This window comes from Aedes albopictus, chromosome 1 (genome assembly GCF_035046485.1).
Source record: "Aedes albopictus strain Foshan chromosome 1, AalbF5, whole genome shotgun sequence".
In the NCBI taxonomy this organism is placed as follows: Eukaryota; Metazoa; Arthropoda; class Insecta; order Diptera; family Culicidae; genus Aedes; species Aedes albopictus.
The window spans coordinates 270,020,185-270,041,067 of record NC_085136.1 but is presented as its reverse complement, the minus strand read 5'-3'; the positions used below and the strand labels follow the sequence as shown (position 1 = coordinate 270,041,067).

Sequence of the window (20,883 nt, the reverse complement as noted above, 5' to 3'; positions counted from 1 at the left end):
TTTGTGCGGTGTTGCTTCCAGAGTCCCTTCTGAAATTGCTCCTGCATTTTGCTCAAAAACATTTTCATGAGATTTCAACAAGGCTGATGCCGAAATCTCCATAAGAATTGTATATTTCTTTGATAAATTGCAGATAATGTTGCGAAGTTTCTACAGGAGCTTTACTCAGGATTTCTGCGCGAATCCTTCCGGTGTTCATCTACGGACCACCTCAAAACATCTTCCCGTGATTTCTTCTAAAGTTGTTCCAGGGGTTCCTGGGATTTCTCCTAGAGTTCCTTCAAGGATTTCTTCGAAAAAAAAATCACGAATTTTCTGCAGTTTTTTTCCTGGGTTTCTACAGGACTTTCAGCTGGGATATTTTCTAAAGGATCTTGTGGAATTTCTTTTGAAATGTGACTAGAAATTTCTCTCGAAATAATTTCCTCCCGGTACTTCTTCCAGAAAATTCCTTCCACTCCAGCAAAGAACTCGTAAAAAAAAACAAATGCAGAAATCTTGGCAGGACCTCAAGTGAAAATCCCAGAAACAACTCTCAGGAATCCCAAAAAATACCGAAAAAATCCCGAAAGGAGCTATTTATGGGAGCAAAAACGTACAAACTGGATGGACAATTGGGAGAACTGGAGAAAGCCAAAAAAAAAATCCAGGAAAAAACGGAAAACGTAAATTTACTAAATTTTTGAGAATATTTCAGTACAGTTTTTTGAAAATATATAAACTTAATAAAATTTGGACCAATTTTTGAAATGAACTTCCGAAATTCCCCTGAAAAACCTGGAGAAATGAGTTAGTTTTATTTTGCCTGATGAGGAGACACCCTGTTCTAGGAATTTCTTCAGGAATTCCTCGAGGATTACTACAGTATTTTTTTAGAAACTTTACCAAGATTTTTTCTCTTGAGTTTCTCCTTGATATCCTCCAGGAACTTGTTCAGGAATTCATGGCTGAATTTCTCCAGAAATTTTTCCTGGTATTCCTTCTGGAATGTTGTTTTTTGTTTAGAGATTTTTTGATAGGAATTTTTCTGCAACTTCTTCAGGAGTTTTTTCAGGCATTCTTCTTTGAATTTCTTCAAGAATTCTTCCAGGAATTTTATGAAGAATTCCTCCAGGAGTTATTTTTTTGTTAATTCTTGATTGTTTTTTCAGGCATTCTTGCAGGAACTGACAAAGGAAATTTTCGGTAAACAATTAAAGGATTTGCTGGAGAATTTCGAGGAATAATGGAGCGATTCCCGAAGGATCTCCTAGAGTAGTTTGTATAGAACTCCTGGAAGAATTATCGAAGTCATTTCTGAAGTAATTCCCCAAGAGGGTTTTCGAAAATATTTTCCTAAGATTTTTTTTGGGAAAAAGAAATAATCCTTAAAAATTGTGCCTAAAGAATTTTTAAAAGAAGTTTTGGTATAATTCTCGAATAACAAAATTAGTGATTTTTCTTAAGAAACTCATATCAAAGAGAGTTCAGGATGAGTTCCCGGAGCGACTCCTGAATAAATTGTAAAAAAAAATAGCAAGTCCTAGAGAATTTCGATGGAACTTCTGGAGAAATTTTCGAATTGCTCCAGGAATTTCCAATGAAACATCTCGAGGTATTCCCTGAGAGAGTTTCTTCTGGAATTCCCTGAGGGAATTGCAATGAAACTCATGGGGAAACCCCTAATGAGTTTCTCCGTGGAATTTCACATTGAACACCTGGGAAAAAATCATTGTACACTAAAACCTCTGTTTATTCATGTTATTTTTTAGTACTTTTAATTTAAGTACCTTTTTTATGCCTTGCATAAAAAGAGGGAAAGCTACTCAGAACCAATATTGTGCATAAGAATATTTAATAATGATGGTAACTATTGCAACGGTGGTCAGGGGGTGTTTATGGGGGGAGCAAATGGAGGTTGCAGGGGCGTTTCAGGAGGGGTACAATGAGACCACAGAGGGGTTTTCGGGGTCTGAGGGGGTTTTCGATAGCATTGTATAGATTTTCAGAGGATTTTCGACGGGTTTTGGAGGTGTCACAGGTACGGTTTTGGAGATTTTGGAGGGTCTCACGTGCATTTCATAGGGTGGGTCCTAATGGGAGTTTTTGAGGCAATTCAGAAGTTGCGGAGGTGTTACGGAGGTGCGTTACATGGAGTTCGAGGAGGTTTCAAAGGATTTAGGAGGCATTTCAGGAAGTTTCAGAGGATTTCACAATACCTTTCGAAACTCCCCTGAAATGCCCTTTGATCTTGGAACCTCCTAATAGGACCCTGAACCTGAAATGCTTCGAAACACCCCTGAAACCTGCGTAATCCCATTGAAACGCCCCCAAAAGCATCATAATCAATTTGAAATGCATCTAAAACCACTTTGGACGCCTTTAATAGGCTTCAGAAACCCCTTGGGCCGCTGCTCAAAGGCTATTGAACGCCCCTAAAATTTCAAGGAAGGCCCTTAAAATGTCTGTGAAACGCCTTGAAACGCCTCTCAATATCTCGCCCCTTGTAACGCCTTTCAAAGGCTTCTGAGATCCGCAGAATTGCCCTTAAAGTCCCTTAAACCGTCCCTGAAGCCTCCCTAATACTATTGAAATGACCCTGAATTCCCCGTTATCCCATTAAAAGGCCAACAAAACCTGACAGAACGCCCATAAAAGCCCCTCAGATCCCCTGAAGCTACCCTAAAGTCCCTTGGAACCCCCTTTTTTGTGCCCTCTGGGAACTTTCTGGACCTGAAATGCCCAGGAGTTGAATCTGTTTTCGCAAACTAGAACTTGGCCCTCATCAAAGCCCAAACTTTATTTATGCACAAAATTACCTCTTTTTATGCCTTTTTAATTTATCCACCCCAGACATGTGCACAAAAAAGAGATTCCAGTGTAGTACTCATAGAAAGATTTTTTTTATCTTTATTACCCGTTATGCGTCCGGCAAACTTTTTGCTTTTTTCTACACCGTGCTTTTTAAATGGGCGCTGGGTACCTGGGTACCCTGTCGGCCACATAAGGGTTAACGAGATTTTTAGCCCTTGGGTAGTTCATCTCGGGACCCACGCTTTACTTCCCTTCTGAAGGAAGAACTCACATTTTGTGAGTTTATCGGGAGTCGGATTCGATCCCAGGTCCTCGGCGTGAAAGGCATGCGCTTTAACCATCACACCAGGTCCGCTCCCTCATAGAAAAATTATCAATGAAAATTCTGGAAGAATTCGAAATGAATCCATGGGAGAATTTCCAAATGAACTACTTCAGAAATTATCAAGATAAAATCTGGACAATTCCCAAACTTCCCAACTGGCAATTCTTTAAGGAACTCGTGAAACAATTCTCATAGGTGAGATGATTTAAAAATGTTGTTGCTAGTTGTTCACTCCCAAATAATGAAAGATTTATCCATTTTACCAATTAGTAGACACAAAAGCACAACAATGCAATTTGTCAGTCTTTCTGACAAGCCCTGTTCAATCAATGAAATCCATTATGAAATCCGTTTACACGAAACTAGTCAGTGCAACGTACGTCCATTGTAACCCCACAACCAGTAGAAGACCTGTCAAATCCGTACTAATATTACTGAAAGGACCATCACATCCATCGCCGGCCGGCTGGCTGGCCGGTTGGTCCTACCCGGGTTAGTCCGGGGCAGTAGGGGTGAATATTGGCCCACAAGTGGATATCGTGTCATTTCATAACCCCGACAATAAACGATTGGATTGCTCGTTTTTGTGTCATTTGAAACCTCCTCCTTTTTTGCCATCATCGCATCGCATCGGTCTCAAACCCTCAAGAAGGATGCACTCCAGTCAGTGTTCCAGTTTGTGCAAGAAATGAAAACATCGATTCATCCGCCTTCATACTGCAGTCCGTCTGGTGGGGGTGGTGTGGCGCAATTCTTTTCCCTCTCGCTATGTAATTCATCATCCATCTTTTCCTTCTTTTGAATTTTGAAGCAATTTGAAAGAGGGAGGAGGGTCTCCGATATCCCAGTCCCAGGCTAGGACCCACACTTGAACGGGTTGTGGTTGTTGTTGTCGCAAAAGGGGGAAAACAGAATTGTTACATAAATGCCACCGCCACCACCGACAACGACATTCGTAGAAAAGGTTGTCCTGTCCTCCCACGTGTTCGGTGCTACAAAAACAATCATACAAATCGAGCTCGGGTGAAAGGGTTGGAAAAAAATGCTGGAGCACGATGAATTGGAGTGTTTGTTTAGTAAATTGAACGGAATGGGGTTTGTTGTTTTTCATTTGTTATTTCACCTGGCAGTAAGGTTCGCTGGGTTCGCACGGGTGTCGGTAGGATGGGTTGTTTTTACACACATATGGGTGTAACAAAAACAATATTAAATCCATGTTGTAGCATTGTAATACAGGTCGGACTCGATTACCCGGGGGTTCAATTATCCGGGGGCCCGATTATCCGGGGCTCGATTATCCGGCAAAAATGGCTCGATTATCCGGGGAAAACTTTGTTTTTGCTTTGTTTACAAATTTTTAGATTAAAGTATGTCAAAAAATGTGATAAACATCAAATACAACACCTGTAAATAAGATTTAGCCTATTTGAAAATTGTTTTTATTTTTTCACATTTTTCAGCTAAAATTACATTTTCAAAAAACATGCTTGTAATAATACCAGACGTTAAGTTTAGGCACTACAACGTCATGTCTGTTAGCTTTTATGTTTATGGTACAGTTTTTAATTGAATAACATCAAAAATAAAAGAAAAGAAGCATGGCTCGATTATCCGGGTGAATCGATTATCCGGGGTGAAAGAATTTTGGGGTCACCCGGATAATCGAGTCCGACCTGTACTGCAGAATATGAGTTATGAACCCTCAATGATTTTTTGATGAAATATTTCCATCAGGCTTCTGAAAGCCGTGACGTATTTTTTTGCATATTTGTTGGCAGATTTAAAAAAAGGATCCTTGAAGGAATCTCTTAAAGTATTTTTGCAGAAAATCGGAAAAAAATCCTTGATGAAATGTTTGGTGGATATATTGGTGATACTTCTGAAAGATTTTTCAGATACCTTTGCAGGAGCTTCTAGATTATTTCGTGAATAACATTCTAAGGTTATTTTTTGGAAAATTCATAGAGGAACCATTAAATTCATTTATAAAAGAATACTTGGAAAGATATTCGATAAAATTTTAAAATAATTTGATAAGTTTTCTCTAAAAACGTCTGGTATATTCCTCGTAGAAAAAGAAAACGCAATAAGAGTTTTTTTTAAGAAAAACTCAAGGCACTTTTGTGGAAGCTCATTAATCTGTGAGGGATATTCTTTAGTATTCCTTAAATAAATTTTATAAAATTCTTTGGACAAACTCCAGAACGATTTTTCAAAAGAAATCTTTGGAGTAATTGTTGAAGGATTCTTTGGAAGAGTTTCTCTGAAAATTCTTCTTTGAAATCTTTGAAAAAAATACCGAAAGAAGTTTTGGGCGAATTTCTAATTAATTCCAAGAATTTTGGGAGAAATGCTTTTTTAAGAGGAAACATTTCAGGAATTCTTGAAGGAATCTTTTAAGAAAACCCTACTGGAATCTCTAACTGAATTATTCGAGGTTTCTTTTCTTTAAAATCCTGGAAGAATCCTTGCAAAAATTTTGGAACGAACATTGACAAAAATACTTGAATTCCTTAGAAAAAAAAATTCAATAAAATTTTGATGAAATCCTGGAAAAGTTCTGATAGAAAGTTTGAAATAAGTCATATGGAACTCTTGGAGGAACTTCTAAAAGACTGGTTGGAGATTATTTTGAGAAAATCTTTTTCTGATTTTTTTTTATTTCTGATAAAATTTTAGGAAATACAGGGGGTGGCCAAAATGTTTGGGATAGGCAACTTTTTTTTCTCTTACAAAAAAGTTCAACAAGCTGTAACTTTTCATAGAGTGCATCAAAAATTCTCAAATTTTGACTGCTTGTCAACCTATTATATGTGCAACATTGGTACAAATTTGGGCTCGATTGGTTAATCTTTCGCGAAACTAGAACCGTTCTCGTAAAATACGGTTTTTTAGAGAACTTATTTTTAAACTGTCATATCTCGGAAACCAGTGAACCGAATGGAATGAAATTTCGAACGTTTATAAGCAATATATTAATGCTTGAAAAGGCTGAAATACATAGGTACTTTTTAAACGTTGCAAAAAGTTGGGATGGATTGACACTTTTTGGATCTTTCTCAAAAAATCACATCAATGTGATTAATTTTTAGTTTCGATATCCAAAGGTTTTCTACTTCTGTTCTCTATAAAAAGATATATATGAGTCTATTTGGATTAAAGGAAGAAAATACATTTTAGTATTTTTTGTGTCATATTGTAAACTTGAGTTATTTTCCTCTATATGGGTGACAATGTCAAACCACTATAACTTCATTCGTCGTGAGAAAATATTAAATATTATAACGTCGTAATGAGTATCAATAAATTGTTGATAAACGTTCAAAATTTCATCCAATTCGTTTCACTGGTTTCCGAGATATGACAGTTTAAAAATTATTTGTCTTAAAAACAGTGTTTGACGAGAACGGTTCTAACTCCGCGATAGATCAACCAATCGAGCCCGAATATGTATCAATATTGTACATATAATAGGTTGACAAGCAGTCAAAATTTGATGCACTTAATGAAAAGTTACAGCATGTTGAACTTTTTGTGAGAGAAAAAAAAGTTGCCTATCCCAAACATTTTGGCCAGCCCCTGTATCTTTATCGTAGATAACTCATTGGAAAAGTCCGTAAATGAACACTTATGGAATTCCTAAATCATTGTTGAAATGTTCTAAGAAATTATTGGAAAAACTAGTAGGCGAATAATTTGAGAAATCTCTGAGGAAGTCCTTGGAGGAATCCCGTGTAGAAATTACTGAAGCAACAATTGCAGAAATACTTGATACATGGCTGATATAAATTTAATTTTGAAGTCTTGTCTCTTACCGGGGGGGGGGCCTTTTTAAAAATACAGGCTAGATTTTGCATTTTGAGAGGGGAGATGAAAAATAAAAAATCGGGTCCTGCGTGTCTGATGAGTTTTCAATATTTTTTGTTTATAAATGTTTCATTATTTCTATCCCCCCACGACTAGCCAAAGAGTGATGGGACAAAAAGAGAACGGCCGTATAATCTCGCAGTTATATTTTCAACTATTATTGAAGGAATTCTGAAACAATCGTGAAAAAAGTCGCTAGAAGAATCTTTTGAGAAGTTTCTTAAGGAATCCCCATAGGAACTCCTAACGGAATCTTTAACTGAACTAATGAAAAAGAAATCTTGACAAAATGTCTGCCGATTAAAGGAATACTTGGACTAATGCTGGAGAAAATTAGAAGCAATTTTATACAACAGAGGAATCCTTGCAAACGTTTAATGAAATATTTTTGAAAGATTTTTTTTAAATCATTGAAGGAATTGATCCTTAGAGCAATTTCTGTAGGAATTTCTGAAGAATTGTCTAGAAGAATTCCTCATCGACATACTGAAAAAAAATCTAAAGTAATTCTTTAATATTTTTGTAAAGAAAATTTCGGAAGAAATCTTTAAGAATTATTTAAAAAAAATACTACAGGAACCCTCGATGGAATTGAAGAAGAAGTGCATTGAGGAGTTAGTGGATCACTCATTGGATGAACTCCTGATTGAATTCTTGATAAAAAAAAACCGTTGTTAGAATTTCTGGATAATTTCTGTTCCTTCTTCTTTAGAATTACAAAAAAATTTTAGGACATTCCTTGAGGAATTCCTAAAAAAATCTTCAAGGAACTATTTGAGGGGGGGGGGTGGCGAAGTATCTAAAGGAATGCATGGAAGCGTTTAAGAAAAAACTTGAAGGAACGCGAATAACAATCCTTGGAGAAACTTTTGCTGTTAAAAAAATGTGCATGTTTCGCAGAGAAACTTTTTGACCGGAAGTTTTGTTTTTATATTAATTCAGCAAAAATGTCTAAAAAAACTTTTTATTTCGGTATATTTTGCATATTTTTAAAATTTCATCTATGTAATATATTAATCTATTTCTACAAGGTTCACGTCCGAGAGTCCTAGAGAGTAAAAGTCCTTTCGTGTGCTGAGATTAATTGTTTGGCTGATAGTATGGTAGATAGCGTGTATCAGAGATGAGAAAAACTTGAACAGCAATCCTCGTAAACTGCGTCTATATTTCTTCGAGAGAGCCTAAAACTCCCTAACATAACGGTTTAAATCAACAGAATATCCTGAAGATTCAGATTTCTGAAGTCAATTTCACTTACTAAGTGTTTACCGAGTACTCGGAATCACAGTTGCCAGAAAAAGTGGACAGTAGGGCGCGGATTGAGATGCGCTCGCTACGAGTTGTTGGAACCAGATCGGTAAGATCACCCAATTAGATGTTGTAAGCGCATCGAGCTGACCGCTATAGGGAGCTGACCGGAAGCGGATCGGGATGACCGTGCTATAAAATGTCGGAAACGGATCGGGAAGACCACTCCATGACTTGTTGGATGCGTGTTGGGATGACCCTGGTATGAGTTGTCGATAGCGAATCGGGGAGACCGCGCTTCGGAAGCGCATCAGAAAGACCTCCCTATAAGTTGATAGAAGTAAAGGGGGTGAACACGGTATGAGTTATCAAAAGTGGATCGGTTGTTGTTGGAAGCGAATCGGTATAATCACAATATGTGTTAACGAAAGTGAATTGGAATGACTACGCTATGAGTTGTTGGAAGCGGATCGGGAAGATCGTGCTTTGAGATACCGGAAGCGGATCAGGATGATCACGTTATGACTTGTAGGAAGCGCATCGGGAAGACCGTCCAATAAGAGCTGCCCAAAATTCAACAGAAAAGCGATCAATGTTAGAAAAAAAAACAAAATGGATATTGATATTGGTTGTGGGCTTCGTGGCCGTGCGATTAGCGGCACGGCACTAGTCGTTTAGGCGTATTGCAAATGGGTTCGATTCCCACTGCAGTCGGAGAAAACCTTTCAAAGAAATAATCTTCATTGGACCTCTGGCTGTCGCATACGATGTCCGTTTTTTAGTGTAAGTTGTATTTCCTTCAGCCTCTGGTTGAATACGGTGTGTAGTGTCTTTGAGTGTCTTTTAAACAGTGTTCCAGTTGCGAATGTTTTGAAATTGATTTGACTCGTTAAATAAGGGACAGATGGTCATCCTTGCCCTAGGGTTGGTGGCAGCGATCCGGGATAACCACGCTATAAGTTGTCAGAAGTCACTGTGACTTACTTCTAGCATGTAAGTATTTATTTGTTAGAAGTAAGTCACAGTGACTTTCGCGCAACAAAAACCTGCGCCGCCGTGACTCTTCTGTGACAAGTGTGTTACTTGGGTATAAACATCACATTTCCCAAATTGTTTGACAAAAAAACAACCTAGATTCAAGAGACTATTTGTTTAGGCACCCACTGCGTATAGACAACATTCACGACCAGATATAACGTCGTAAACAGATTAAGCTATGCAAATGGTGAAATTGAAGAACTTTTGTGAAAGATAACTTTGACGTAGATAGATCAGTAGATGTAAGTCGAGTAGTGCCAAAAATAAACTACTTACCAATTGCTTAATGTTGTCTAAAACGAAGACTATATTCATGCCAAAATACAGGTAAATCCAGAAAAAAAATATGACAATGAATTTTAGACTTTGTTGTAAAAGACACATTTTTATCAATAGGAAAAGAAATGTGTGTGTGGAGCGGACCTGGTGTGATGGTTAGAACACTTGACTATCACGCCGAGGACCTGGGATCGAATCCCACTTCCGATAAACTCGCAAAATGTGAGTTCTTCCTTCGGATGGGGAGTAAAGTGTGGGTCCCGAGATGAACTAGCCTATGGCTAAAAATCTCGTTGATACAGATAAAAAAATAGAAATGTGTGGTTATCGCATATGATTTGGCAGCACTGTCACAATGTCAGGCTGCTTGAATATATCCCACTGTTCCCGAACAGCACAAGCTACGCACTAAAAGCTGAAAAAGTCCAGAGAATTTGTTATACTAGAGAAACGGGGATAGTTATGTTATTGGTTATGTTTATTTACATCACTTCCAATAACAACTAGTTTTTTGTCCAATAGGCATCAATCAAATAAGTGACGTCACTAACTCATTCTAATGATGAGTTTCGTTTACCGTGTTGTTTTCTGTTGTTCTAATTTGTAGGATTTGCTCGATTCGAACCGCGTTTTGATGGTTCAATGGAACCTTTGGTTTCAGTCTTCGCGCTTCTCTCTATAAACAAATTCTCTGCAAAAGTCTATCTCCAGAAGATAAGGAAGCTTCTCGGTAATGGGTGAAAACCCTTCTCTCTAGAAAAGCTTCTCCGTAGAGACTGAGAAAGCTTCTCAAACAAAAGCAAGGATAGTTTCTCATCACATGACAATCTAGAATCTGGAAAAAACTTTTCATCGGAAACTGTGAAAGTTTATGCGCAGAAGTGAGGAATATTTTTCTTAAGAAGCTAAAAATAATCAACTCATCAAAACCTTAAAACACACCTCACAAAGAGCTTGTAAATCTTCTTCTTCTTCTTCTTCTTCTTCTTCTTCTTCTTCTTCTTCTTCTTCTTCTTCTTCTTCTGTATGGCTCTACGTTCCCTCTGGGACTTGGCCTGCCTCTCTTCACAGGGTGTCGAGTAAATTTTCCCGACTGGAACGGGTATCGAACTCGCTGTCTCCGATTGGTGATCCATAGTCTGAACTACTGAAGATGTCATGCTTAATCTTCCCAGTAGCGGAGCAGACCTGGTGTGATACTTAAAGCATGTGACTTTCACGCCGTGGATCTGCGATCGACTCCCACTCCCGAAAAACACACGAATTGTGAGTTCTTAGCTTCGAAAGGGATGTAAACCGTTGGTCCCGAGATGAACTAGCCCAGGGCTAAAAATTTCGTTTATTTGTAACAAATTTGTTTCTTCACCATAATCTGGAAAAGTCTCTCATCAGAAGCACAGAAAGCATTTCATCAGAGCAGGGAATGTTTATTACCAGAAGCTAAAAACCATTTAGAACTGCTGCAGAGCTGGGAAAGTTTCCTTGAATGCTGATTTGGCTTTTCATCGAAAGTTAGCAAAGCCCCTGGCAAAACTTGTTAGCAGAAGTTTGACAATATTGTTATTGACAAAACAACTTCTCACGAGAAATCTTTCTATTTGAATCGGAACTCTGTATTGAAATCATTCGTAAGTCATCATTTCGCAAACAAATTAACTAATAAAAGTAATTTTCTTTATCTATTTTCAGGTAAGCATTTATGACGATCACACAGAGAAGAGAATTGTCGGAAAAAGGTACAAAACAAGCAACAAAAAAGACGCGGTGATTTCTCTGTATCTCAACTGGTAACAGAAAATTACATGATCTCAAAAATGTTCGTTGGTGACAAAAAAAGAGGCGCTATTTGTTTCGTGCTTTTCAACTCGTGAATAATCGATTATTACAAACCCAAAATCGAAACTGATTGATGACAGATCTTCAAAAGCGTAGTAGTGTTTACCGACTCGAAGTTACCCCTCGAAAATCACAATCCAAGGCTTTAAAATCTAGAAATTCGTGGTGTACGATCTTTATCCTATCCTATGGCTCATTTGTGGATTGTCGCAACGAATGCAGGTTGCGACGTTGTCATGATTGTTGCGCGATAGTTGAAATTTGATTCAGTACGATCACATCAATTATTCCGTGCTTCGAAATGGATTTCTCTTGAATATTTGTCAGCACCAAATATAATCCCCTTCGCTGACATATATCAAACAAATCATAAACTTCAATTGTTCCCAGTCTTCCCAGTTAATATCGAAACTCATTATGAATATTTGAAAACGTTAAAACTCGTAGCCAGCTACTCTCGATTCGCCTTTTCTCCCATCGCGAACACCGGATCGAATCCATCGAGCACAAAAATCGATTGACCTATTTTTCCCCCCACGATGCAATGGGTTCCGATGGAACTCCGACCATCGAATCAGCATCGAGTCATCGCAATCCATCCATCCATCCATCCATCCATCCATTTCCTTCATTGCAGTTGACTAGAGTTGAAATGGGAAATCTCCTCCGACCGATGGATTTTCATCATTTGCTTTGTCAACGATCTCTGTTCGCTCGGTTTCCCCACCAAAATCGAACTCATTTCGGCGCTAAAAAGAGGTGCTCTGGTTGGTGCTTAATGGGCACTGGATGCGGCGCTTCCGCGCCGCGCCTTGCCGTGCCACGGCTAATGTGAAGCTTTTATCGTGCCAATTTATCACGTTTTCAGCCGGAAGAACGGACGTTCTCGCCCGATAGAGAGATATCTAACCTAATGCCGACGACGGTGTGGAGCGCGATGCGATTTTGGCTCCGGGTGAATTTACCCTAATGCCTAATGGACAGCAGCGTATGGGGAAGCGCCTTTGTTGGCCAAATGAATGGGATGGATTTGTCAAATCGGTGGGGATATCATTGAGTTGATATTTTCGCTAATGAACTACGTACGCATAGCAGGTTGTCCCAAAAGCGGCAGATGGTTATTGAGAATCGAGATAATTAGCCGCTGGCATGAATCGTGTGGGAAATGAAGTTTTTGGGGCGATTTATGACTGACGTGGCAATATGATTGTTTAAGTCTGAATGGATTATATGACGTAAGAATTATCTGCTGGTTAATGCCTGAATCTTCCATGGATTCAGCAGGGAACTTCAATTCCCAGGTAACAATTTATTGCTGTACAAACGTTTCTCCAACTATCCAAAATTCAGCCTTCATTTGAACAAAAGCTGAGCACAAGAGGTACAATCCTTTATTCAGCTCCTAAACATCTAATTTTGGTGATTTTATACAACCTTTAGCTGATTTGAGGTTCATTGGAAAGCTGATTTAAGGCTTAATATGTGCTTAATCAGTAATCAAATAAATTTATTAATTGTGTAAAAATAAAATAAAAACACTTTCGTGAGCCAATTTTTATCATTAGCTGCGTCTATTTCCATCAGCGATGTTTAGGTATGTATAAATTAATCTGTTGGAAAACTGGGAATTGAATTCGGACCTCCTGATTTATAGTCACTCACCTTAGCACCTACACCACACACAATTATATACATATCATCGGAAACAAGAGCATTACTTGTTGTATCTGAATAGTCAAGAACATAAGTTAAACTAAGTCTATATTGAGGCTGAAGAAGCGATGTGGACTTCATGAAAACCATGCTTGGGTCAGCTGTCAAAAAATGTTAGATTAAAGGTTGAACAACAGATGATTATTTCTGCATTTTGGTGTATGTTTTAAAGCGGGTTACCCACATGAATAATATTCTATTCAACTTGATATTCAGCCATCTATGTATTGGTGATTGTGTTCAGTCCTTGACACCATTAGCCAGCAATTGTTCAGCTTATACTCTGACTGTTCAGCATTCATTGTTACTTGGGCTATGCTATGCGTAATTGGATCCTATTCAAGCAGAGTAAACTGGCACACAAGCCACTACCCTAATGAAATTATAAGTTAAAATATAATCGCGACAGGTTCAGAACACGGGTTAAACCCCATTCCATGATCCTGCAAAATTTGCACATGGCTTTGAGCATCTCTGTTGAAATGCGTTCGATCTTGTTGAACTTCATGCTTCGGACGGCTTTTTCGATCATCTAAGGTGATGGTGCTTGAGAGTTGACCCTGGTGGTGATGCGTCGTATCCTAGGCGATTCATGGATTTTGACGATCGGCTGGACGTCGAAACTTGACGAAGCTGTTGGATGTGTTCAAACTAACATCAGCAGGTCAGTAGAGTCGGTGAGTAACTGTCCAGTAGCGTCTTTCACTGGCATCCGCGGATGCATCCTTTCTCCACTCAGGCATCGTGAATATCGCATTTAAGGATTGTTCAAGCAATTATGAACGAACAATGCAATGGCAACCACTTTAAAATAATTCATGGATGCCAACTCCAGCTCCACGCAGTTAAAGCTATGTGGAGTGCAGCCCCAGAAGCATTAACGGTACCGGATGAACGCGCCATAGGATTGTACTCGACATAACCTTCCATAACTGGCGGTCTTTGGTTCCATGATAAAGGCTTAGGGAGATCTACCTATTTCGACAGTGGATTCGACTTCGGTAGATGTTGACGTTGTATAAGGCAAAAGCAAGGGCGGAACTATCGGGGTCTCGCCTCGCACCGTAACGTAGACGACACACGGGCCGGCGGGGACCTTACAGAGTAGGCTCGGGACTGGAGACTGGTGCTAACGTAGATGACGATACACAGGCTTTCGGGTCAAGTGATGGTGTCGCCGTTCCTGATGGTCGACCAAGAAGATTCCAGATACCGTCGTTCGGGTTGACATTCGGCCTAGAGGGTGACATTGGTCCATCGAACACACGCATTCAATATAAATCAGAGAATTCGACGGTGGATGCAATGTATCTTAGAATTATGTATTCTAGTAGTAGCACACAATATGTATTCTCGTAGTATTCTAAACGTGCGGGATAGTGGCCCAATGACATCCCGCATGACGGTATCTAAAACGATGCATGTCTAAGTCGGAAACGAAGACTGGCTAGAGGTAGTCTGTCTGACGGATTGCTTCGGCGTGGTGTCATCAGCTTGGCAACAACATACCTGATTGATATGACGCACTGATTGACACACTTCGCGCCAAAGGTCTCCGATTTTCTCGACAACTGTGCTGGGAACTTATTTTCATCCGTTCCGGTCATAGCGCTTGGCCAAAACAAGGTCACTCCGGCAAAACAATCTTTGTGTCTTGCGGTCGTTGGACGGAGGCATCGGTGTTCGTATCTGCAGAGGACGTAGAAGCTCGAGAGCACTGCTGGAGTACAGTGAAAGCAGCCATAAACGACGCAGCCGAGAGCACCGTCGGGTACGTGAAACGGAATCGACGGAACGAATGGTTCGACGAAGACAGCAGAACGGTTTTGGAGGAGGAGAAGAACGCAGCGAGGTCGGTAATGCTGCAGCAAGGGACTCGACAGAACGTGGAACGTTACAAACAGAAGCGGAAACAGCAGACCCGCCTCTTTCGGGAGAAAAAGCACCGCCTGGAAGAAGCGGAGTGTGAAGAAATGGAGCTGCTGTGTCGTTCCCAAGAAACATGGAAGTTCTATCAGAAGCTCAACGCATCCCGCAACGGCTTCGTGCCGCGAGCAGAAATATGCAGGGATAAAGACGGAGGCCTCTTGACGCACACTTAGAAAAAAATACAGTATTCGGTGAAAAAAATCACCGAAACTGGTCTGTAAACAAGCAAACTACAGTATTACGGCGAAATCGATGAAATTACAGGAGAAAATCGGTGAAAACTATGCAAGCACCGAAGAACCGGTGAAATCAGACCAATTTACAGGAGATCTGTGAATATTTTACCGAACAAACCGGTGATGGGACAATTTTACCGTACTACTGTAAAGTGCGTTTGACGCCGGCAGCTTTGAGCATCAGTTAGAATTTGCGCATCATCTCCAAACAAGACTCACTTGTACAGTGGTAGCAAGTGTGGTTCCTGATCAGAAGGCCGTACATTCAATCCCATGATCGACCTTTTTATGAAAATAGAGGTTTTTTGTGCTTGCATAAAATCGCCGTAAGTTTGTGAAAAACTACCGTACGGTCGGTAATATTCACGGAACATTTGTAAAGTTTACCGTACGTTCAGTGATATTGGCAGTTCATTCGTAAACAAACATACCGAACGTTCTGCGATTTTTACAGATGCATTTTCCTGAGATTCACAGTACGTTCGGTGATATGAAAAATCACCGAACTTTTTACCGTACGTTCAGCTGTTGAGACGGTAAAATTTTACCGTAATCCGTCATTTTTTCTAAGTTTTCACGCGGACGGACGTGAGGTGATCGAAAGGTGGAAGCAGCAATTCGATCAGCACCTGAACGGCGTGGAGAACGTAGGCACGGGAGCCCACGGCAACGGAGGAAACGACGACGCCAGTGTAGCGGAGGACGGAAATGAACCAACTCCCACGCTGAGGGAAGTTAAGGATGCCATTCACCAGCTCAAAACCAACAAAGCAGCTGGTAAGGATGGTATCGCAGCTAAACTCATCAAGATGGGCCCAGCAAAGTTGGCCACTTGTCTGCATCGGCTGATAGACAGGATCTGGGAAACCGAACAGCTACCGGAGGAATGGAAGGAAGGGGTAATCTGCCCCATTCACAAGAAAGGCGACCATTTGGAATGTGAGAACTTCAGGGCGATCACTATTTTGCATGCTGCCTACAAAGTGCTATCCCAGATCATCTTCCGTCATCTGTCACCTAAAACGAATGAGTTCGTGGGAAGTTATCAAGCCGGTTTCATCGACGGCCGGTCGACAACGGACCAGATCTTTACCGTACGGCAAATCCTCCAGAAATGCCGTGAATACCAGGTCCCATCGCATCACCTGTTCATCGACTTCAAAGCGGCATACGACAGTATCGACCGCACAGAGCTATGGAGAATCATGGACGAAAACGGCTTTCCTGGGAAGCTGACTAGACTGATTAAAGCATCGATGGACGGTGTGCAAAACTGCGTAAGGATTTCGGGTGAACTATCCAGTTCATTCGAATCTCGCCGGCGACTGCGACAAGGTGATGGACTCTCATGCCTACTCTTCAACATCGCTCTGGAAGGTGTGATGCGAAGAGCCGAGCTCAACAACCGGGAAACGATTTTCACAAAATCCGGTCAATTGGTGTACTTTGCGGACGACATAGACGTTATTGTCAGAATATTTGGAATGGTGGCAGAGCTGTACACCCGCCTGAAACGCGAAGCAGCAAAGGTCGGTGGTGAATGCCTCAAAAACAAAGTAAATGCTGGTAGGCGGAACCGAACACGACTGGATCCGTCTGGGTAGTAATGTTACGATAGACGGGGATACTTTCGAGGTGGTGGAGGTGGTGGTCACAAAACGCTAATATGACCAGTGGTCCTCTACGGGTAAGAGACATGGAACATGCTCGAGGAGGACCTGCAAGCACTCGGAGTTTTCGAGCGATGCCTGCTAAGGACGATCTTTGGCGGTGTGCAGGAGAACGGTGTGTGGCGGAGAAGGATGAACCACGAGCTCGCTGCACTTTACGGCGAACCCAGCATCCAGAAGGTGACCAAAGCTGGAAGGATACGATGTCACGTCGGTTCGTCGGTGATTCGACTGTAGATGGAATGGAGCCATCGTGAGGCGCAGTATTCGGAGAACTCGGCATTTGTAAACTGGGTACCGTTATTGCTGGCAAGTGTTACGGGTATATCTAGCCGAGCAAATATCCCACTGAGAATGGTGGTCGTCACCATTGAGGTGATTCGGGTCGATTGGATGATCTCTAGACACTTGGAGAAGGCATCGATGGCGATCAAGTAGTACTGAGATTTGATCGACGTGGACACGTTGCCACAGAGTGGCCAGCTTGGGCAACGGCAACGGCAGAGAGTGAAGATGCGATCTGGCTACGTACACTCCTGACGAATTTGACGATATTGACATCCTAGCTGGGCCAGTACACGTAGCTTAGGGCGAAGTTGTTCAAACGCTGTATGCCAGGATCACCACGATAAAGCTGGTGAGGTTGCTTGAGATCATAACAATAAACTTGACTCCCGCTCCAGTCACCCTCTCAACCACCCACTCAAAACAAACAAATCAGACGGCGCACAGTGCAGTGTGACTTGGTAAAAAAAACAACAAAAATCTTTCAAAATGAGCTAAATAAACATAGTAGTTGAACCTTTGAATTTTGGCACACATATGATTTATTAAACATGCTTACCGATACAATTTGTTCTTGTAAAACATTTTTAAAATTAAATAAATTCATAATTTGCTCAATATTTTTACCATGTATCCCATTGTACACCGCTTTATTAACGTTTTTGTTGACAACTCTCTCCTCTCTTCTCACGTACTTTTTCTCTCTGACCGTAGACAACTACCGTGTTATGGGGTGACATTAGTTGATGTAATTTTAACGCATAAACAGTGAACGATTGTTCTGTTATCAACTGAAATTATATTGGCAGTATGATATTGAAAATAGTTAATATGATTAACAAAATCACAGCCTCTCTTTTCGTGATAAACTTTAACTGCGGTTTAATCAGTTTTACCATACGTTGAACAACACCACTCAGTTCAACGGTACGCTTTTCCGTTCGAGCAAACCGCGATTCAAATTGATTCGGGTTTTCGACCACGAAAGTGGAAAACGCGTAGGTTTTTCGCGATAAACGGTAGGTCAGTCGATAGTGTGGAAAGTTTCCAATAATCGATCAACTTATTACAGCGCTGTGTTGCTTGGAAGACTGTTAAAAAAAGATTTTAAAATATGGGGGACGCACTTGTCGAAGAAAAAAAGTGCAGTGTGTGATACATTTTTGCACAAAACTGTGAAAATATTGTGAAAAGTTAAAAACAGTACTTCCCAAAGGACGGAAAATGTAGTTGTCTACCATAAGTAGAAACCTGAGTGCATTTTGAGAAGGTAAGCAAGTATAATTTTGAGAGTTTGTTCGGCTGCTTCCGCGCTACTCGTTGTCTATGGTGAGGGGAGGGAGGTATGAGGCAGAGAGTGGCGGCCATACTCGCTGCCATTTTGTAACCTCTGCAACTATGTCCTTAAGGCATCGCTTGCGAAGCAAGGACGATATGACGAGCCGTTCTACCACCGAAACAACACCATTGATGTTTCTTAAGAACTCGTAAATGAGCCTTATGTATTCTAGATTCCGCTTACCCAAAACATCTCTAATGTATTTCTTTTTTTATTTACCTCCTTTGTGCTCTGAAAGAAGCCCATAAACGGATTTGTGTTATATGGTTGATATATTGATAGCCTGTACCTTAGCTACAACGATTGCTACCTGTGGGCCTTATTCGATAGAAATGTGAGCCAAAAGAGTAGTGATAAAACCTCGACTATGAACTACGGTTTCTTCAACCCTGCGAGTAAATGTAATGCAACCATGTGCTCAAATCCTCATCATCCCATTTTTGTTGCCAACTGATCAAGGCACGCTGACGAGCAGTTGAAAAAAAAAACACATTAAAGGCTATGTGTCAGTTTTATATATCGCCTGTCATAGGCGCCCACCTCGGCAAGCAAGTCCACCTTCTCATTGCCCGGAATCGAGCAAGGCGAAGGGACCCAAACCTAGGTGTTTGTGTATGGCTGCCCGTGTAGCTGCCGGCTTAGAATAGCACTATGGACTACCTGTTCCGGGGGTAAAAGTCCACCAAGCAGGTAACCCCAATCCAAGGTGTCAGGCGACCCATGCTGAGGGATGAATGGTTGAGGGGGTTTAAAAGATGCTCGACCTTTAACGGAGCCCGTAGCGTGGGTAGATCGCCTTTTTGGGTTGCGTTGCGGAGATAGATCTACCAAACCGAAATCTAGTGTCGTCCTATTTTTCAATTTTGGAATATGTGTCCTGGTAATTCAAGGAATTATAGTATTTAGTCCTTACTACTGGTGTTTTGGTGACTTCCAGTTTTTGCATAAAACTGAGTTTACCAACTTTACTTTGCATATAGTTAAAACCCTCACCATCTGAGGCTAAACTCAATGCAAAGGAAATCAAATTGGGTTAGGGATCCATGTATGTACTAACTCTTCGAAGACTGGAAAGTGCTAGTATGCAAGGAACATACTAGAATCCTTATTACTGAACACATGTTCCATTATTGGAATGATATTGCTGCTAATGTTAAAACCCGGGTCCTAAACTTCCTACTGGGGAGAATTTAGAGTAAAAGGGTATAATGCGCCCCACCGGGGCAAAACGCCCCTCTTCATTTTCTAGCAATACAAGCGCTTTTCGCATGCGTGTTCGATTAGAAATCTCAAATATTGAATAATTATTGCCATCAAGCTGGTCCGTTAGTGGATTGGTGCAGAAAAGCAATAAAAATATCAAAAAGTCTGAAATCGAGGCTTTTGGCGTAATATTTTACCTCTTGTGAGCTGACTTCATCGTAAACGAAGCTAGTTCTGTTCGCTTGTGTTACTTTGCAACTTTTATGCAGTTAAACACTTGTTGAAAGACCCTCTTAGGATAAGCATGTGGTGGAATTATTCCCTGGGACGGTTTTATCACGCGGCTGGGCGTTTTTCTTTTGATGGGGCGTATTGCCCCGTTTGTTTTGAAAAGGCGAATTTTGGAACGTTTCCGAAAAACGTTTCAAAGCTTCCATAGCCACCTCTCCAAAGGCAAAGTTCGCATGCAACACTTCACTAACTTTAGTAACAACGATTTGCACTGAACAATAGATGGAATAAGGCGCCAGTTTCAGATATATTGCCATTTCTGCTTAGGGGGGGCATATTATACCTGTTTACCCTAGCAGTAAAACAAGGGTGATGCTAGGTTTCCGATGCATGGCCAATATCAGTACTCTTGTTTTGTTTTCTAAGAAAACAAAACAAAACAAAAACTGTATCAAAATCGATACTTTATTGCCCCTCAATGGCAATTGAGTAATGCGACATGCACTACACTAAGGATACGGGCAATGTCACAATAGATCTAAAAACTGGTCGCAGTGACAAACCCGAACAGGAATAAAAAAAAAATGGCTGACTCGATAAAGCACTCAGTGTAGATTGTATCACAGCGAACAGACATCCAGGCTATAACAAATCTCATTCGGAAAGTTGTGTAAGGATTTGAATCTTTACTTGACTAAGGTTGCAAACCAATACACGATTACAACACTAACGCCACCAAACACCATATTGCCACAGCCAGTGGTAAATTGAAACATTTCAAGTGATGAATTAAATTAGTATGGAAAATTTACCGATTGCAGCACCACGTTATTGCCACTTGTGTTGCCGATTTCAAATGGCCGTTAAATTCCTTACACAGTTTTGGAACTG

The 20,883-nt window shown here is 40.6% G+C and overlaps 1 protein-coding gene across 2 annotated transcripts in view; it reads left to right on the top strand.

Moving 5' to 3' along the window:
* Positions 1-20,883, top strand: part of LOC115259572 (putative uncharacterized protein DDB_G0286901) — a 156,128-nt gene that overhangs the window by 88,498 nt on the left and 46,747 nt on the right. The gene's annotated exons all lie outside the window — the stretch shown is intronic.